The sequence below is a fragment of the Lethenteron reissneri genome, chromosome 5, assembly GCF_015708825.2.
Source record: "Lethenteron reissneri isolate LAM-NWPU_2019-01 chromosome 5, ASM1570882v1, whole genome shotgun sequence".
In the NCBI taxonomy this organism is placed as follows: Eukaryota; Metazoa; Chordata; class Hyperoartia; order Petromyzontiformes; family Petromyzontidae; genus Lethenteron; species Lethenteron reissneri.
The window spans coordinates 7,139,282-7,157,460 of NC_083783.1; the positions used below are offsets into that span (position 1 = coordinate 7,139,282).

General features: G+C 49.0%; 1 protein-coding gene across 2 annotated transcripts in view; it reads left to right on the forward strand.

Annotated features, from left to right (window-relative positions):
* Nucleotides 1–18,179, forward strand: part of LOC133351870 (dystrophin-like) — a 325,976-nt gene that overhangs the window by 32,399 nt on the left and 275,398 nt on the right. For both annotated transcript variants that reach the window (XR_009756234.1, XR_009756232.1), the window contains exons 8-13: nt 1,518–2,317; nt 7,508–7,709; nt 9,352–10,088; nt 12,327–12,464; nt 16,136–16,297; nt 17,002–17,130. The gene's annotated coding sequence lies outside the window, so the exon portion shown is untranslated. The remainder of the gene's footprint in view (nt 1–1,517; nt 2,318–7,507; nt 7,710–9,351; nt 10,089–12,326; nt 12,465–16,135; nt 16,298–17,001; nt 17,131–18,179) is intronic.

Below are 18,179 nucleotides of genomic sequence, written 5' to 3' on the forward strand. Positions count from 1 at the left end.
AGTCACTAACACCCCCCCCCCCCCCTCCTGCCATGATCCTGTGAAGCAAAAATCTGCCCAGAGGTTACAGGCCAGCTGATGTAATCGCTCCATCTCTTCCCGGGTTAACGTCCTCCCGGATGCATCCCATCCTTTGGCCGCCCACTCCGTCGCTATTCGTGACCATCGGCTGTCATCGCATGCCTAGCGACGTGCCCTTCCCAAGCCCGCTTTTTTTTCCCTTCACAGTTTGGATGACGCAGACTTGTTAATATGCGGCCATATTGTCTCTCAGCTGCTGGATGAAGGCCTCCCCACACCGTACATGTTGTGGGCGTTGACGAGACGAGAGCACGCTGCTCGGTGTGGGCTGGTGAACAGGGGGTGACTCGGTTACTGGTTCTGTTAATTGCTCGCCACTGATGTTAACCGTGGACTGTAAATTGGAACGCAGGTCGCCGAGTTCATAGCGCACCGTACTATAAATCGCATAACTTTTTGTTTTTAACCAAGGTCCTCCGTGGGTCATCCCTATGAAACCGCTTATGACTGCATGTTTCTTACCTGCGTCAACAAATAAAAACAATCCATCAATAATGAAATAACCGTGATGGTAAAAAAAATGACTGCACAATAACAAACAAAATAAAGTTAACCCTCTGGCTTAAAGGCATCCCGAATTATTGTACGGACACATTTATTGCGTTGGACCTTAAAAAAGTTGTATTTATTTGTTCCGTGTTGGGGGGGGGGAATTATTATTATTATTATTTCGTAACGGATCGATAAGTAATTTTTCAACACGAACAGAGGATGTTGCTGCAGTGCGTGTGCCAGCCACTGCTGAGGTTTGTTGTTTCGGATTAGAATGTGAAAGCACAGCTTTTTGTAATCGGAAAAACAACTTTCTTTTGTCATTGTTCATACCAGAATCTTTACGAATTTTCTTTTTATATCTAGAAAACAAAGACATTTATTTTTCTCACTCATAAAAATAATAAGAAAACTTGTAACACACGCAATTTTTGAAAACGGACCAAAGTTCGAGTGCGACTCAGAGGCACGAAGCCCAGCTCGGTGACCAAGAAGAGAGGGCTTTGGCGGGACAGGCTCATCGTCGTCGTTGCAAAGTGATGATTTTTGAACACGAACGAAGAATGTAAAAGCGGCATGGAATTCGGGCTGGAATTCCGGACGGAAGGTGTCCATGGCAAAAACCGGCAATCGGCAGCTCCAAAGTCCACGATTTTTTGGGACGAGCAAAATCAGGGATGCGCTGCGCATTTTTATCGCTTTTCAGAGGGAAGAGTTAATAACGACGACGCCGTCAGGCTTGACGGAAGACCTGAGGTAAAGGGTGTTGAAAACTCATTTCTTTAGAACTGCTTTTTTCCATTACGTTTCGTTGTCCTTTTCCACACACCTCTGATTTTTAGCACGGTCGGCTACGCGAGGGGCCACAATAAGTTTGACGTACGCGAGTGGTGGCGGAGGATTGCTCGCCCGTTGTAGTGACCGCCAATCGCGTTGCTTCGCAGACGTGGCGACGGCGCGGCCCGACAAGAAGTCGGTGCTGATGTACGTGACGTCGCTCTTCCAAGCGCTGCCCCAACGCGTGTCGCCAGAGTCCCTGCGCGAGGTCGAGTCGCTGCCCTGGAACGCCGCTGGCGGCGGAACAAACTCGCCCGACCCCCTGCGCCACCGCCATCGCGCCTACGCCGGGGCGGACCCCGCGTTCCTCCCACCGCGGCCGCTGCCCTTCCTCGCCGAGCACGACTTGCCAGTCCCCGGGCAATGGTCGCCCGTGTCGGGCAGCCGTTCGCCGCTGCCGGGGCAAAGGTCGCCTCTGCCGGGCCGGGATTCCCCGCAGCTGAGACGCGCCTCGGCGTTCCCGTCCCGCGAGTCGTTGGCGTCCGGCCGATCGTCGCCGTTCCCTTCCTGGGAGTCGTCGCACTCGGGGCGCTCCTCGCCGTTCCCGACGCGGGAGTCGCCGCTGCCGGGAGGTTTCTCGTCCCGTCCCGGACGCCAGGGTCCCGCGCGGGAGCACAAGTCGCCTCTGCCGGCTAGGAAGTCGCCCAGCATTGGTAGAAACTCGCCGGTCCCGCGCGACTCTCCCGTCGCAGGGCTCGGCTCGTCACTGCCAGAGACGATTGCTCCGTCGCCAGTGCAGCAGGATTTGTCGCCCGGTGGCCAAAGCTATGAGGTGTCATGTGGATCGTCCCTGCCTGGTGCTCGTGCGCACGATAGAGGCCGTGCAGGGGATGACTCCCTTGCGCCGACGCAAGACACAGCTGAGACGGAAGCAACCCCACTGCCGCCCTGTGTCAGTCTCCCACGGGTAGGTCTTCTGTCACGTAAAAAACACACACTTTCCAGCTTCGTCTATAAAGATAATCTAACATGAACAAAACTTTGCTACAGAGTTGTGCTTCTAATCGATACTTGCCCTCCGGTATCTCCAGTGATAAGGAGATGTCCTCGGCCCTGCCAGCTGCTATCTGGGCCCCCTTGTCTCATCACAGTCGAGGGATGTATTGCTTTCTTAAGCGAGAAAAACTGTTATCACTAATTACAGACTTCCAAGGACAAAATGTTGGAAAGCAAAACGGAATCCATTATGGTGCGTGGTTTTTTGACATGTTTTTTTTATTGCTAATAACACATTTGTAACCGATGCAAAAACCCATCAGCCAGAAATATGCCAGCAGGCTGTAAATAAAATGGTAATGCTAATATACGTATAATGAATCAAATGTGTTTTGGGCAACAAAAGTACAACATGAGATACCCAGCATGCTTTGCATGTCAAGTTGATGGCACCACAGCTTGCATATGTTTTGCATACAGCCTGTGAAATTGTATTTTCATTACATGATCAACAAAAGTAGGTCGATGGAAATAATCTTTAGTTGTATTGCAAAGGTTCAGAAAGAGTGTATACGTATGAGCGATATCAATGCAGCAATAATCTACATTTTTAACTGCTTTTTGTGTTTAGTTTGTTGTTTTTCCCCGGCACCTCCGATTACTACGGTTGGCTACGTACGGTGCCAAAGAAGATCAACATACATGTATACACACAAAGAAAATTTTGATTCTGCTGGAACCTGCGTTGACCCCTACCCAGTTTCGCAGCGTCTGCATCGCCCACGGCTCGAAATCCTCCCAGGGTTGTTTGCGTCAATGACACTGACTGCCTGGCTCATCGGGACGACAGCGGCGATTGATTGCATTTTGCTCGTGTTGGTGGAGCGCCGTCACTGCTCATTGCCCCACTGCAGTCTTAGCAAGCGTGGCTCAGGTGGCTGCCTACGCCTGTGATTACTTGATGCGGCACACGTAGGGCGCCAGGAGTCGTTGGGATTGAAGCGGCGCAAGCTGTGAGTGTAGGTGAACGCAGCAGAATGTTTTGTGGACTGTTCTTGCATTTCCTTTCGTTTGCCTGGCTGTTGAGTGGTGGCGTAGTTAATTAGCGCACGGTTCTGTGAACCCAGCAACCTACCTGCAATTCCCGGCCGTGGCTAACAACCGTGACGAGTGATGTGCAACCGGCCCTGAGCCGCTCTACCCCTCCACCCAACCTGCGTTGACCAACGCGGTGAAGTATGGTCCAGCATTTATCCCTCCTGAGAACGAAGCGGGGGGAATTTCTCCACAAATCTGGCTGCAGCCTGATGATGCTGGTTGTAATTACTGGCAAAACGTCGTACTCGAATTGTGGATGTTGTGGGTTTGCTCTCCAACCCACCGGTGTGTGGTACTTGTAACGAATTGTCATGTTTTGTTTACGTGACAAACATCACTAATTGGATGTGGTCGGTTGGTGTCGGGTTTAAGGACGCATTTATATTTACGTGATTTAACCCAAAAAACCTCCCATGGATATGGTCAAGCAACCACCACGGCCGATAGTGTGATAGAGGCCTTCACGTCTCGGTGATTCGACAAAGGGCCGTCGATTACGAGTGATATTCATCACAACAGTAACGACATTATTTTTTTCATGTTTAAATAAATATTTAGTTGAATATCACCTTAAACGTGTTGCGCAATTGCTACATGGAGCATCACTCGTGGCTGTAGTGACACTTTAGCCCAATATGCGCACTTAATATCAACTTGCAAGCGATGGAGGTTGTGAGTTGCAGCTAAGTAAATAGGAGTGGACAGCAAGAGAGGCGTGGGTAAGTGGTGGCGTTGGGCAGCGGCCTGAATTTTATTAATGGCCTCTGACAGCGGTGAGCGATATCACAACCAGTCCTTGACCTCCCCCAGGTGTACTCAGCCTCAAATGAGTACCTGGTGCAGTGTGCATTCCTTGACCTGGAGAAACGAAGGCAGTTTCAAAAATCAGTTGCCAAGTGATCTCCCAACTAATCCCTCGGCCTCCGAGAGGTAAACTCGGCCTCATGTCGGAGTACCTTGTGCAGTGTGTTAACATCAGCACTAAATAAGCAAAGGCTGACCGAACCGTTCCCACCATGCGCCGCGATGGCCTTTCACGGGTGCTTGCTTATAGTGATCGCGCACCCGACAGCCTGTTGACGATTATACGAGTGGGAGGGCCCGCTCTAGGTGTGTGCGAGGAATGCAAGGCAGGCGACAGGTCGGCTGACAGACGCCCAAATGGACGGGTGGACAAGGCAGACGGGGACGGCCAGATGGGCACTCAAACTGGCAAGGGGCGTTTGTGCCATCCACGTACCATCCACTGGGGGCTTAACCATTTTAGGGTTTCGTCATCGTCAGCCACGACCAATCCACTGCTGCATGAAGGCCTCCCCAAGCCGCCACCGCCTCTCTCACAATCCTGCGGTGCATTGATCCACACGGCGCGTGCGAGCGAATCGATTTCATCGTGCTATCTCCTCGGCAGACGTCCTCCCGGGACCCGTTCAACTCCTTTGGCCACGGTTGTTGAATTAGCGCCTAATTGGTTGTCAGCAGCGTGCAAAAAGGGGCCTGTCAACCGTGGACTGTGTCGAGAGTGATCGGGGAGTCTGTGGCTGCTGTTTGTGATGTTTGATAGCTATGCCCCCCGAGCTTAATTTTTTTCAATTATCGTACATTTTCCGTTGATGCCACAAGGCGTTGTTTGGCATTCGTTTAATGGTAATGATGACAGTTGTGACAGTGCCAGTGGCGCTTGTAAAACACGGTGGCAAAAGTTGTTGCAGTGTGTGTGTGTGTAAATGACAGTTTGTAAATTATGGTAATTAATCTTGAGACGACCATTGGTTTGGTTTAGTGCGCATGCAAATATCTTCTGCCTCTGGTCCACCCAGCAGTACACATGGAAACATCTCCCATGGTGGGGTAAAAGTGCGGGGACTCCCACCTCTTGCTGGCCACAGTGGAAGTGTAGGCCAAATACCTGGCAGAGGGGTTCTCTAGAGACAAAGAACCCCCCCTCCCGTGTAGCCTTAACAGACTGTTGGGGCAAGTGCTGTAAGCGAGCAGCAGCACCAATGAAGGCTGTCTAGAGGACAGAGGCAGTCGCATTACTGAGCAATCGCAAGGCTGTCCTTTTGCCTTTGTAATCTTCAGCCAGCTTCTGCAGCCGTCGTCGCTGCATATCCAATTGCCAGTTTTTATATTTTAATATTCTTTTCGCGGCGAGGCCCGCACACATACGCACGCTTATGTATTTTTGATTAATGTGGTGTTTGGGGAATTGTGCGCATCCTGGAATCGGAAGCTTTACCATTTAATTTGGCTTAATTAAATGTTTTTTTTATGTAGAACATGCCCCGATAATAATATGAATGATATGGGTTGGGTAAACGCATGCGCCTCCTCTGTGTTTCCACACGAGTTCACCGCTAACACTTTAAAATCGCAATTTGGATTCATCTAACGTCGAAATGCAGAGTGGTGGCACGGCTATTAGCCGACTGCGCCGTGTACCCGGGCCAACCTACGTTCACGGCTAACATTGGTGGCGAGGTGATATCTCAACCTGTCTTGGATGGCCCCTCAACCTTCACCAACCCTGCGTTCGCCAGCGCCGTGAGGCCACGGTCAAACAACCGTCACGACTGACACGGAGTGGGGAGGGAGGGGGGGAGGCCTTCACCCCGCAGTAGAATTACAACAGGGCCTTGAATTAAATCCGTAAATAAATACCTCATGAATGGATGAATGGGCACGGCTTGATAACATCCCCAGAGCTTGAAATGCTTCATGTAAATGACATGCAAATGTAACAAAAAACATGTTAATTACAAATACATATAAATTGAATGCATATTCTTCAAATGAATGATTGTTATCTCAGAATCTTTATCTGGCCCTTGGTATACAAATGCCCAGGTGCGCGATGAATGGGGTATAAACTATCTTACTTAGCATATTTTGCTACGTCGGCATCGGCTTGACTGCGTTTCTTCTTGCTGTATTCTAATAATTCTCGTGTGCTTACATTACATTCACGTTGAACCCGAGTATGGCACATTGCGGTTAAAGCCGGCAGTGGATAGACCACACGTCACCAATGATGTGGCCTGGTCCGTAGTCCCCGGCGAGGTCCCACACATTGCACAGCTCCTGCAGTAGCCGACAGACCAATAGACGGCGTCCCATGGTCCGTGTCTCACCGCAAGCACGCGTGTGGCAGTGTCATTAGAGCGACAACGGACTTCTGCACGTTGACCTGTGAGCTGCCCGCTCCCAATCGAAGCGAGTGGAGTGGCCGAGTGGTTTGGATGGGTGAGTTGCTAGAGTAGCCTCACTTCTGCACGTTGACTTGTGAGCTGTTGACTTCCGTTCGAAGGCACTTTAGACATATCCAGGCTGACCGATCTTTCTCTGCGCCAGCAGCGAGGTGTTTGGCAACGTCCATGCGCGTTGCGATGTCTGTGGTTATTGCGCCGAGCGAGCGTTCGCTGCTACATTTCCCATCGTGCCGCCGTTGGCGATCTTCTAAGCCGCTCTGTTGTGGCTGGAAAAACTATTCCATGATGTCAGGTGGCTTACGGCTGCCGTGTGGCCACAGTAGCAAATGTCTAGTTTCCTCCACCTGTTCGTGATCGTATCTCTTACTGTGTGTGTGTGTGGTATCTTTGTATGTCTCTCTCTGTATCAACCTGCCTCGCTGTATCTCTGTGTATTTCCATGGCATCGCCCACATAGCAGATGTCTAGTGTCTCCCACCTGTTGTGATCGTATCTCTCTCTCTTTTACTCTGTATCTCAGTTTCTCTCTCTCTCTCTCTCTGTATCTGTGTCTCTCTCTGTATGTCTCTCTTTGTATTTCTGTGGCCATGGAGTGGATGTGTAGTGTCCTCAATCCATTACGCTTGTTCCAATTTGCTCGTGACCGCTTTCCTGACGTCCGGTGCGGCTATTCCAGCGATCATGTACAGGCTGTCAATATCTGATTATAGGCATCCGGTAGAGACTGTGTTGTTCTGTATCCACACGAGCAAGACATACCCCTCACTTTGTTAACAAGCGTATCGCTCGTCTACTTTGTAGCGCTCGAGCGATTTGTAGCCGTCTTCGTTTTCCGTGTTTTTGGTTTTTTTCAGATGAGTAAAGCCGGTCGCCCAGTGACCTCCGACCCCGAGGCAGCATCCCCAGAAACGGTTGCCGGGAAAATTGAGGCAGCATCGTCGAGGAGTGTTGCCGAGGAGACGGTTGCCACGACAACAGTCCCGCCGCGGACGGTCCAGGACTCATCGTTCCCGGAGACGGATCGCGAAGAGTGCCGTGGTAGTGCTGGCACCCCGGGTGGGTAGGCGTGGGGTCTTTGCTTTCGGTTGAAGTTTTTAAATTCAGTTCAACACGTCGGCTTTCACGACCAATACTATTCATAATAAAGCGGTTTTTTTTTGTTAGATCGCACAAATATCAATGTGTCGTTAACCACATCACCACCTGACACAGCCAATTAGTAAGATTTGTCACCTAAACAAAACATGCCAATTCGTTACTACTTTAGCCCACCAGTGTGTTTGATAGAAAATCAACATTTACAATTTGAGTATGACGTTTCGCTGGTAATTGCATCCAGCTTCTTATGCTTTATAAACTTCTGTTGAAATGTATCCTGTTTTCATGGCATCAGAGCGTGCGTGCTTATATCAGAGTGGTATCCAGTAGGATGCATTTATTTTCCTTGGGATGTTATTACTTATATCAAAACCAGGCTCAGGGCTTCATTTCAGCTCGATCTGTGTGGGTCAGAGACCCAGATAATAATCCCTCATCTGGCACTCCACATCCAATATACCTCCAAATATAGCTGTGGCAACTACTAGTCGCCTGCCACCTAATTCTGAAAAAAGAATGTAATACCTAAGTGGACTTAGCCTGGTAGCATGGGGGGAATGGTTTAGTTGTATTTGATTGTGTTTTGGATGATTTGTTTACCTTTATTGTACTTTTCACTACTATCATGTTTTTGTACTGTTTGTTGTAACGGTTTTAACCGCCTGGACATCTGTAAAAAAAAGCTTTACAGCTCATCGGATTGCTCCTCCAGTATAAATAAATATTCTCATTATAATTCCAGTCAAACCAGCGACCTAAGAAATATTGGGTGAGAAATTAAACCCCGATCGCAAACCCACTCCCGTAGCCCTCCACAGCGGAAGTGAAAATTAAAGCGCGTATTAAGCGGCGTTTGCGCCGGTACATGTGCGGGCACGAAGTGTTTCTTTTCTTGTCTGTCAGCGTGCTCCACGAAACACCTCGAGGCGTCGTACTCGCCCCGTGTGTGCGCGTCGGGGATGTCGCTTTGATCCGAACGGCATATTTATATTGGACGCAGCCCTGGGGCTCCACCGTGTTCCCTTTTTTGTTTAAAAAAAAAATTACTTAAAATGTGGCGTTGCGCGTTCCTCCGCTTCGCATTATACATGCCGCGGAGTTTGCGTCGCCACATGCGGGATATGTGTAGGCGTGGTGCATTTGTTGCCTTTCATAATGAAGCTTTATCATACAAATTAGACCCGCAATGAGCCCACATAAACAGACCTACTGTGCCAGTCAACTATCTACGTGGATGTATACTGCCTTGTCGTCAATCCGCTGCTCAATGAGCACTTCCCCCCAAGCCACGTGGGTCACGAGGGTTATTTGACCATACTTCATCATGATGGTCCGTGCGGGTTGGTGAAGGTAGAAAGCGTGTACGCGAGGGCATAGAAGTCCACTACAACAACAGATTTAGCATTATTTCCCCTCTGCTGCCCACCACACAGCAACCTGTTCTGCATTAACTGATGTTTACAGGAAACCGAATATAAATGTCAGGTTTTCTGCCAGCAGTGAACATACTTGTTGTTTATCCGCCCCGCTGCTGTGTTGGCCGCTCAACTTGTCAAATAAAACGAGTGATCGAGCGGGTCATTACAATTTCCTGTGACAGAGGATGCAGTCTTGGAGGACACCGAGGACGAGGGCGACAGCAAGACCCCACGACAGCCCGAGGGCCCGGAGACTCTGGTACAGGCCATGGAGGCAAGACGGCAAGAAATGGAGTCCATGCTGCACAATGAAGGGATTCAAGACCCCGAGTCCCTGCTGCAAGCAAAGGAGTCGAGGCCCCATCACCTGGCGTTGTTGCACAAGGCCAAGGAAGACAGGCCACGGGGCTTTGAATCCTTCCTGCAGGCTGCTGAGGAGATGGAAGGCCTCGATTCCCTGGTACAGGCTATGGAGGCAAGGCTACAGGACATGGAGTCCCTGGTGCAGACTGAGAAAATGCTATGTCTGGGATCTATATTGCACACCAATGAGGCAAGGCCGCAAGACGTAGGGTCCAAGTTGCAGAATGAAGGCATGCAAGGTCTGGAGTCCCAACTGCAGACAGATGAAGCAAGGCCCAAAAGTCTCGAGTCCTTGATACAGGCTGCTGAGGAGATGCAAGGCCTGGAATTTATACAGCAGGCCAAGAAGTCAAGGCTGCAGGACATGGAGTCCCAGGTGCAGACTGGAGAAATGCAAGGGCCAGAAAAGTTCCTGCTAGAGAAAGAGGAAGCAAGGCCACAGGGCCTGGAGTCGCTGTTGCAGGCCGAGGAGGCTCGTCTCCAACGGCTTGAGGAGGTGCTCGCTCGCACGGACGTCGCCCACGGCGATGCAGAGGAGTTGTCGGAGGAGCTCGATGTACGTACGCATCGATTCTCACACTCGGATATTCGCAAATACACGTATCATCTATTCGGTAGCAATGCAGTTGTACGTAGGTATCTTCTTTTACACCATACGTAGCCAACCGTGCTTATCAGAGTTGGTATTTCGTTGCATGTACATGGTGTATAACACAGGCAAACGTAATCCTTTCCCACACTTATCATCATTAGCAGATTTGGTATTCACTTGATTCATACGGTTGCAAGGCTATCACGAAGGCACTATTTTTCGCAGTCAATTATAGTCTGCAGTCGTTTCACAGTAGGGGTGATATTGATATATTACTTTACCCAATTATGTAATTTGTGAACTGAACGCTTCACAAATCTGTCCGTTCAGAAGAAACGAAGTTGGTGGTTTCAGCAATCCTGGTTTACGCATGGTTAAACTTAGTCTATTTCCAAGCTCACCGATCCATGTGCATACGTATCCACCTGCGGATACGTCTGCATATGTTGTGATCATGTAACAAGTGTAATATGAAAAAAATAACCAGCAAGTTACGTGTCTTTCACAATTGGCAATGCGTGTATAGGATTATGTTTGGAAATATTTATCAAACGCACACATAGCTAGTGTTGTAAGAGATGCTGCCTGTGTACATAAGTGCATTTTGTAACTGCCATGCATTAAACTGATGTAGTGGTCTAATGTTTGGCACAGTGCAATCCAGAGGTCACCGGGTCAATCTCCTGTCGTGGCAGTCGAAACAATGGACAGTTTTCTTAAATCTACCATTTCACCCAAATACAAAGATAAAGATCCCCCATATATCCTTAACAGACTGTGGGGGACAAGTGCTGTTAGCGAGCGCCATTGATGCTGGAACGGCGTACGCGGGGATGGGTGGCCAGCATCACGCTCCTGAGTGGCGATGTGTACTCCACACCGCACCAGGTACTCATTTGCGGCTGAGTCGACCTAGGGGAGGCCCAACACCGGTTCAGATAATTGTCACCGGTGTTGGCCGTGAGTGGGAATCGAACTCAGGTCGCCGGGTTCGTAGCGCAGCTGACGGTGCAGTGGTCTAATGCTTGTCACAGAGGTCATCGGGTCAAATCTGCGGGTGTGGCAATTGAAACGATGGCCACCTTTCTTAAATTCCCCCCCACCCCCGGCTCACTCCACCCAGTTGTATGAACAAGTACACCATGGTTAATGGTTAAGTTAATTGATGGGTTGTGTGGTGGTGATGTAAAGTATACGTACTCCGACCCCTTTTGAGACATCTGGCCATTGTGGAAAGAGTAGGGCTTAAAATGCCCTCTGGAGGATCTCTCTAGAGCTCCCCTTTGGTTGAGACCCTTCCACCAGCTGGCTATTCGAGTAATACATTGCAGGACGATTCTTTACCTTTTTAATACAGTAAACAATTCGCGAACAAAAATCGATCCGCCTAATATTCACGAGGGGGTCTGCTCAGAAATGATCTGTCCGGTATTTTTTCTCCAAAGCAACGTTGAGGGGATTGCAATATCTTATGAATTTGTCGTAATTTTGTTGCGCAGTCAAATTGCGATTTGTGTTTTTGTATCAGCGTCCGTTTGTCCAGTTCAGGTGTCTGGGTGGGAATTCCCGTTTGGGCCAATACGCATTTGACAACATTTACGCACCATCGTCACGTGTTCAACATGTTTCCGGATCTCAACAGGGGCATACAAAAAAAGTGGAATACAACGTGACCGCATGGTTTTCTTGAATTTCCTTTTGTTCGAAATTACCGACCAAACGTTTTTGGGCCAAAATTGGCGAGGCCAATTTGAGAGCCGGTGGAGGGGTTGGGGGTGTGGGGAGCATCCGAGAGGAATGCGCCACCAGAGCGAGAGCTGCCTTGCCCATAAGTCGGAGCCTTGCTTACGGCTCTTCTGCCGAGACTCGCCGAAGATCGGATGCTTCTGCTGTCAATCACGCTGACATTAAACGCGCTGCCCTCCTGAGCGAGGCGCAGGAGTAGCGAGCATTATTTGCCGAGCGTTCATCTCCTGCTCCGCAAATTTGACGTCCGTCTTATCGCATCGAGTGCCATTTCTTGACATTTTGTCGTCGCCATGGCTACAGCGCTCTGTGTCTAAATCACCTGGCATGAGTTGCATTCCCTTCCCTATCTTTCTCTTTCGCTCATCCCTCCCCCACCTCTGTCCACTGGCCATCTATCCTGCCTTTATCTATTTACCGATGAAACATTTTTATCGTTTTTTATTTATTTTGAAGGCTCTTGAGACGGCGATGCATCGGCCCGATGAGAACGGAGCGCGGGTTCATGACCTCACGAGCAACGGAACTCTGGACTCGAGCAACAGAGAGAAGTTCTCTGCCGTTATTGCTCAATGGGAGACGCTTTATGACAAGGTGTTGTAATACATCCCGGCACATTCATCCAAGTACAAGCTATACATATGTACAAATTTATACGTAGATATGTTTACGGTATTTTCTGTGAATTAGAAGATGCTCCCCAAAACGTGTACCCCTTAATACAAGGGGATAATGTGTGAATTGTAATCCAGACATTCTGCGAGCAGCCCCTTTGTCAATCAACAGCTTGATGAAGCCCCCCCCCCACGCTTTGTCAGTGATGGGCTTAATTTGGCCATACTTCACCACACTGGTCAGTGCCATTTGGCGAATGTGGTGGAAGACAATTACTGGTTCAGATACCACCGGCCACTGTTGATAGTCGTGACCAGGAATTGAACTCGGGTTGTCTGATTTATAGTGTAAGTGCCCTGACCAATTTGCGACTATTTCACCCAAATACAGAGACAAAGATCCCCCATACAGCCTTCACAGACATTTGTGGCAAGTGCTGTTAACGAGTAGCACCTATGAAGGCCGGCACGGCACTGGACAGGGTGGGGTGGCCAGCAACACCCCCGGCCGCCCTTGTCTACCGGGTGGCGATGTTCACACATCGCACCAGGTACTTATTTCAGGCTGAGTCGACCTAGGGAGTCCCAGGATCAGTTCAGATAATCATCACCGGTGTTGGCCGTGAGCGGGAATCGAAATTTCAGGTCGCCGGGTTCGCATCGCAGCGCGCTAACCGCTGCACTACTGCTCCCCCACGAAACGCACACACACACACGTCCAGAAATGCATACACGCACACAGACGTACGCGATATGGCCATGTGCCGGCCTTTGCGGGTCGATGCGCATTTCTTTGGCCGGCTGCTTGGTGTTATTGAGTCGCCAGCGCGATCGTCTTTAGAGAATGTTATTGCAAAGTGTGCCACGCCTGCCGGTGTGAGTGAGTGGTTGTACGAAGAAGAATTAATTAGAAAAGAAACCGCCATTGCCGCTGCAATGGAGGTCGTACTGAGATTGTAAACGTTGTGGCTTTGCTCTCCAACACACCCGATGTGCTACACTCAAACGAATTGGCGTGTTCTGTTAACGTGACAAACCTTACTAATCGGCTGTGCCGAGTGGTAGAGGGTTTAACGACACATTTACCTATTTACACGATCTAACCCAAAAAACCTGTATTATGAACCTCCATTGCGTTTCTCACAAATGTTTGCCGTTGTTTGCAAATCAAAGCCATGTCCCGAATGCCTCAATTTTGCTTTATTATTTGCCCCGCTTTGAAGAAAATCCACTTTCTGTCTCTCTGTGTAATTCAAAGCCAGCACTTGACTGCTCCATGCTGTTTTGGCCACTTTTCCGCCTTTATCTCATACTTATTTGCGATTGTCGACATTTCTGATCTGTACGCCGCAGCGGGGGGGAGACTATGCATTGATTTTAAACGTTTCTTCCGTAGACACATTGATACGTTGCTTTTCATTCCCGTGTGTTTTAAAAAAGTTGTCCAACCTGCTTCTCATTCCATTTCTTGGTTTAATAATTTTGGGATCTCCGGACCGACTTCAAATAACTGCCCAAGATGTCCATGCAGGGATGTGTTGAATCTCTCGGACGGATATCTTCAAACACTTAGCAAACATTTTAACACGTAGGCTTTCGCGACCAATGTTATTCATAATCAACGTTTTTGGGTTTTAGATCGCGTTATTTATAAATGTGTCGTAACCCTCCACCACCCGACACGGCCAATCAGTTAAAAAGTGTCACGTTGACAAAAGACAAATAGCTCACTGCTTTAGCCCACCGGTGTGTTGAAGCCACAACATTTACAATTTGAGTACGACGATGATGCTGGATGCAATTACCAGCGAAACGTCGTACTTAAATTGTAAATGTTGTGGCTTCAACACACCGGTGGGCTAAAGCAGTGAGCTATTTGTCTTTTGTCAACGTGACACTTTTTAACTGATTGGCCGTGTCGGGTGGTGGAGGGTTACGACACATTTATAAATAACGCGATCTAAAACCCAAAAACGTTGATTATGAACTTAGCAAACATGTTACACGTGGATTTTGCTTTGCTCGTTATTGATCTTGAGCCCCAGGTTGCAACGTTCTTTTTAAAAATTTAAGTTCCTATTTCTAAAGTTGCTTCCTATACTTTCCCCACTGGCTGTTATGACTGTCATCGTCAATTGTACACGTTACACACATGACATTGAATGTTCATAACCAATATAACGAAGTGGGCTTAGGCAGGGCACTTTGGCAAGAAAAAGACATCCGAATCGACCTACAGGATGCCCACGGCCAGTTCAGATAATACTCATTGCTGGTGTTGGCCGTGAGCGGAAATTGAAATGATTGCCGCGTTCGTAGCACAGTCTGCCAACTGCTACATTACCGCTCCCACATACGTACATACACGGGCGGACATTTTTTTCTCCACGGTTTTCATTTCACTGGATTTAATTTGTTTCGAATGACTTTATCAAATAGATCACATTCACCATTCCAAAATGGATGGATAGATGGCTCATGTTCCAATTGTGAATGTGATTTATTATGGGTGGGCAGTGCTCTATAATTTATTTCTTGGCATATTGAGACCTATTTCACATGTTTCATGCACACCGCACTTTGTCAGTCCGCTGCCGAATGAAGGAAGGAGAGGTCCTAAATTGTTTCAGATCCCACTTACCGCTGATGGTAGCCGCAACTGGGAATCGAACTCTGGCCATGACGTTCACGGCGCTTGAACCACTCCACCTGGCCCTCCACCCGATCTTTGACAGATCTCGGAGCTAAGCAGCTTTGAGCCTGAATAGTGCTTGGATGGGAGACCACCATAAATACAACAGGGTGTCGGAGGCTGCCTGCAGGACTACATTGTCGGCAGTGGACAATGCAGCAAAAGCCATTGTTGTACTGTGCTTTGCTCCAATGTACATACTCCTTTCCCCAACTTTCACCGATCAGCGTAGAAAAGATCGGTCAAACAACCCACAAAACCTGCACAGCATGGGGAAATTCATCCAGCAGTGGATTGACAAGTGGGGACTGTGCATGTGCATATGAACAACACATAAATGACGACACTTCTACATAGATTTTCTGTGACGTATCGCTGTAAAGCTCTCTCTGATGTGTTTTTCGGGTTGTAACGTGTGACCCTTGGCCCCAACGTCCGACGTTTCACGGCACGCGCTGGAACCTTCGGGAACTGAATCGCCGCAGCTCACTTCTACGATTGAGTTACCGAAAAAGCTCGCTTTATATTGCACGAAACGTTGGACGTCGTGCCGAAAAAACACATCGGCGAGCTAAGAGTTGAGGACAACGATGACGACTAAGATGAAGGTGCAGCGACGATCCTCATTAACCATAAACTATCAATCTATTTTTATTATTATTATTTTTAAAGCGACCTGGCTATCACAAATTATAGCTCAACGAAGTGGCTTTATCGCGTGGAAATGTTATTTTAGTGAAATTCTCGAAACGCACGTTGCTTCTAAATGTGTGTGGGGGGGGGGGGGGGGAACCAGAGGACCTGGAGAAAAATCCACACGACCACTGGCAGAGAGAGAGAGAGAGAGAACATGCAAACTCCAAATACACAACAGGTATCGGTGGGTTGGGATCAAAACCACAAAGCTCAAATATACCAGACGAGGGAGATAACATCTCGCCACCGTGGCGCCCGCACAGGCGACACAGAGACGGCAGGACCTGGAGCGTCGCGTCGCAGAGGGCCAGGAGCGCGAGCGTGCCCTCCGCCTCGTGCAGGAGAGGGCGGCCGCGCTGAGCCGCCGTCTAGCGACCCTCCTGGCCGACGGAGCGGATGCCCTCGCGCTGCCCCGGGAGGCACAGGTGAGAGGCGGGGAGCGTGGGGGGGCACTGCCTGGGGTGGCGCTCGACTTTGCCCTGAGCGTCGTCAAATCGTCGGCGCGTTCGGTGTTCGCGCCGTTTGTTGTAGAGCGAGCAAACCTATCTATGTATGTTGTATGTATGTTGAACTTCTTTTGCACCGTACTTTGCCAACCGTGCTAATCGGAAGCGCTGGGGGGGGGGGGGCGGGAGGACAACAAACTAAACACAAAACTCAATCCTAAAGAAATTAGTTTTTCAAATTAGATTTTAAAAGTGCGTCACTCCAGTGGCTTCCCAATGGAAGGCATCGTGTGTTGCACAGGCGAGGTATAGTCTGCAGTGATTCAGCAGGAGTGAGGGTGGGGTTCACTTCAGGGCCCTAACCTCGTTGGGTAAGTTGAAAATAAATGTTCAAGTTTGGCAAATGTTGAACCGTGACGCCAGCACGCATGGCCTCGCTTTTTTGATTTCACGTCACGGGATCGTTCACGCCTTGCTGCGTAGCAGACAGCAGCGCACACTTTCTGTAATTAATCCACCCCGCGGTATTCACCTCGGCGGCCACCTTGTAAACGCGCGGCACGCACAAACACCCACCACCGACGCGCCATCGCCACCCAGCCGGAATGATCCGTGGCGCTCGAGGTGGACCGTATCGACGCGGGGATTAAAGTGGCGGCGTGTGCAACGGCTCGCGGCTCCAGTCAATCAGGCAGCAGCTGGCGGAGGCGACGGAAGCTCTGGGGACGGCCGAACGGTCGTACGCCGATGCCGGGCTCGTGGGCGACGGAGTCGGGGCGGCCCGGGCCAAGTCTCGCGTCGAGCTCACCAGGGTGAGTTGGAATACCGCCGAGCGATTTAATCTCGTCGCTACTGCTGCTGCTGCAGCGTAGGCGGCGGGGGGCAGGCGCGTGGGAGATGAAGATTGCGGTCGTGCCATTGCGCTGTCCTTCTCCCAGCGCGTGTCGCCACTTGGCGCCGGGGGCAAGGGAGGAGCGGTGGGATTTTTTTGGCGCGGCTGAGGTTGTTTAATTTAACGGGAGCTGGCGGTGTTGGCGATGGCCAAAGTGTTTTTGGTGAGAGTAGAGTGCGTTTTTGTGTACTTTAAAGTTTTTTTCTGTGGCTTTTGTGAATTATGCTCGTGAGAATATAATCATTAAAGCCAAAAGGCGATGCCATATAATACCTTGGTTCATGGGTTTTCTAGATTAGTTTTTTCCCAGTATAATTTTACTCAGTCAGTCAAACTTCGGTCTTTACCAGTCACGGGTTTACCTGGAAAGTTCTTCTGCCAATAGATAAGAAAAAGTATGTAATTTTGATGATCAAACACAAATTAAGTTGTAATTATTGTTGAGAAATATTTATTATATCCTCAGAGGCAAAATGTATGGGTTGAGCATATTTTTAATTGGGAGGGCTTGGTGAAGGAAGCTTTAGAAGGAAGGATGCTGAGGATGAGGCCAAGAAAACGATTGCTGATAACAGGACGAATGGCTAAATTGAACAATTCAGAGATGGAAAAAGATACTCCATTAAGCAGAATGTAAGAGGAGAGGACTTAGTACAAGAAAGGGCTGTTTTCTGAAACGTCACCTATAATATATAATTTATTTATAGAAATTCGATGAGCTTAATTGAAGCTCTTTTTCACAGATGTCCAGTAGGAGTGGGTCAAAACGTCACAACAATACTAAGATACAATATTTGAGTGCACAGTCTATATAAAGTAAGCAAATCACTTAATATGTATAATTTAAGCTAAACTATGTTTTTGTTATATCACCAGGTAGAGCCCACTGAGTTATTAGCTTCTTTTTCAGAGAGTTTTTACGAGGAAGGATCTTTGAATGAAGGTGATCCTTTTGTATATTGCGCTTCT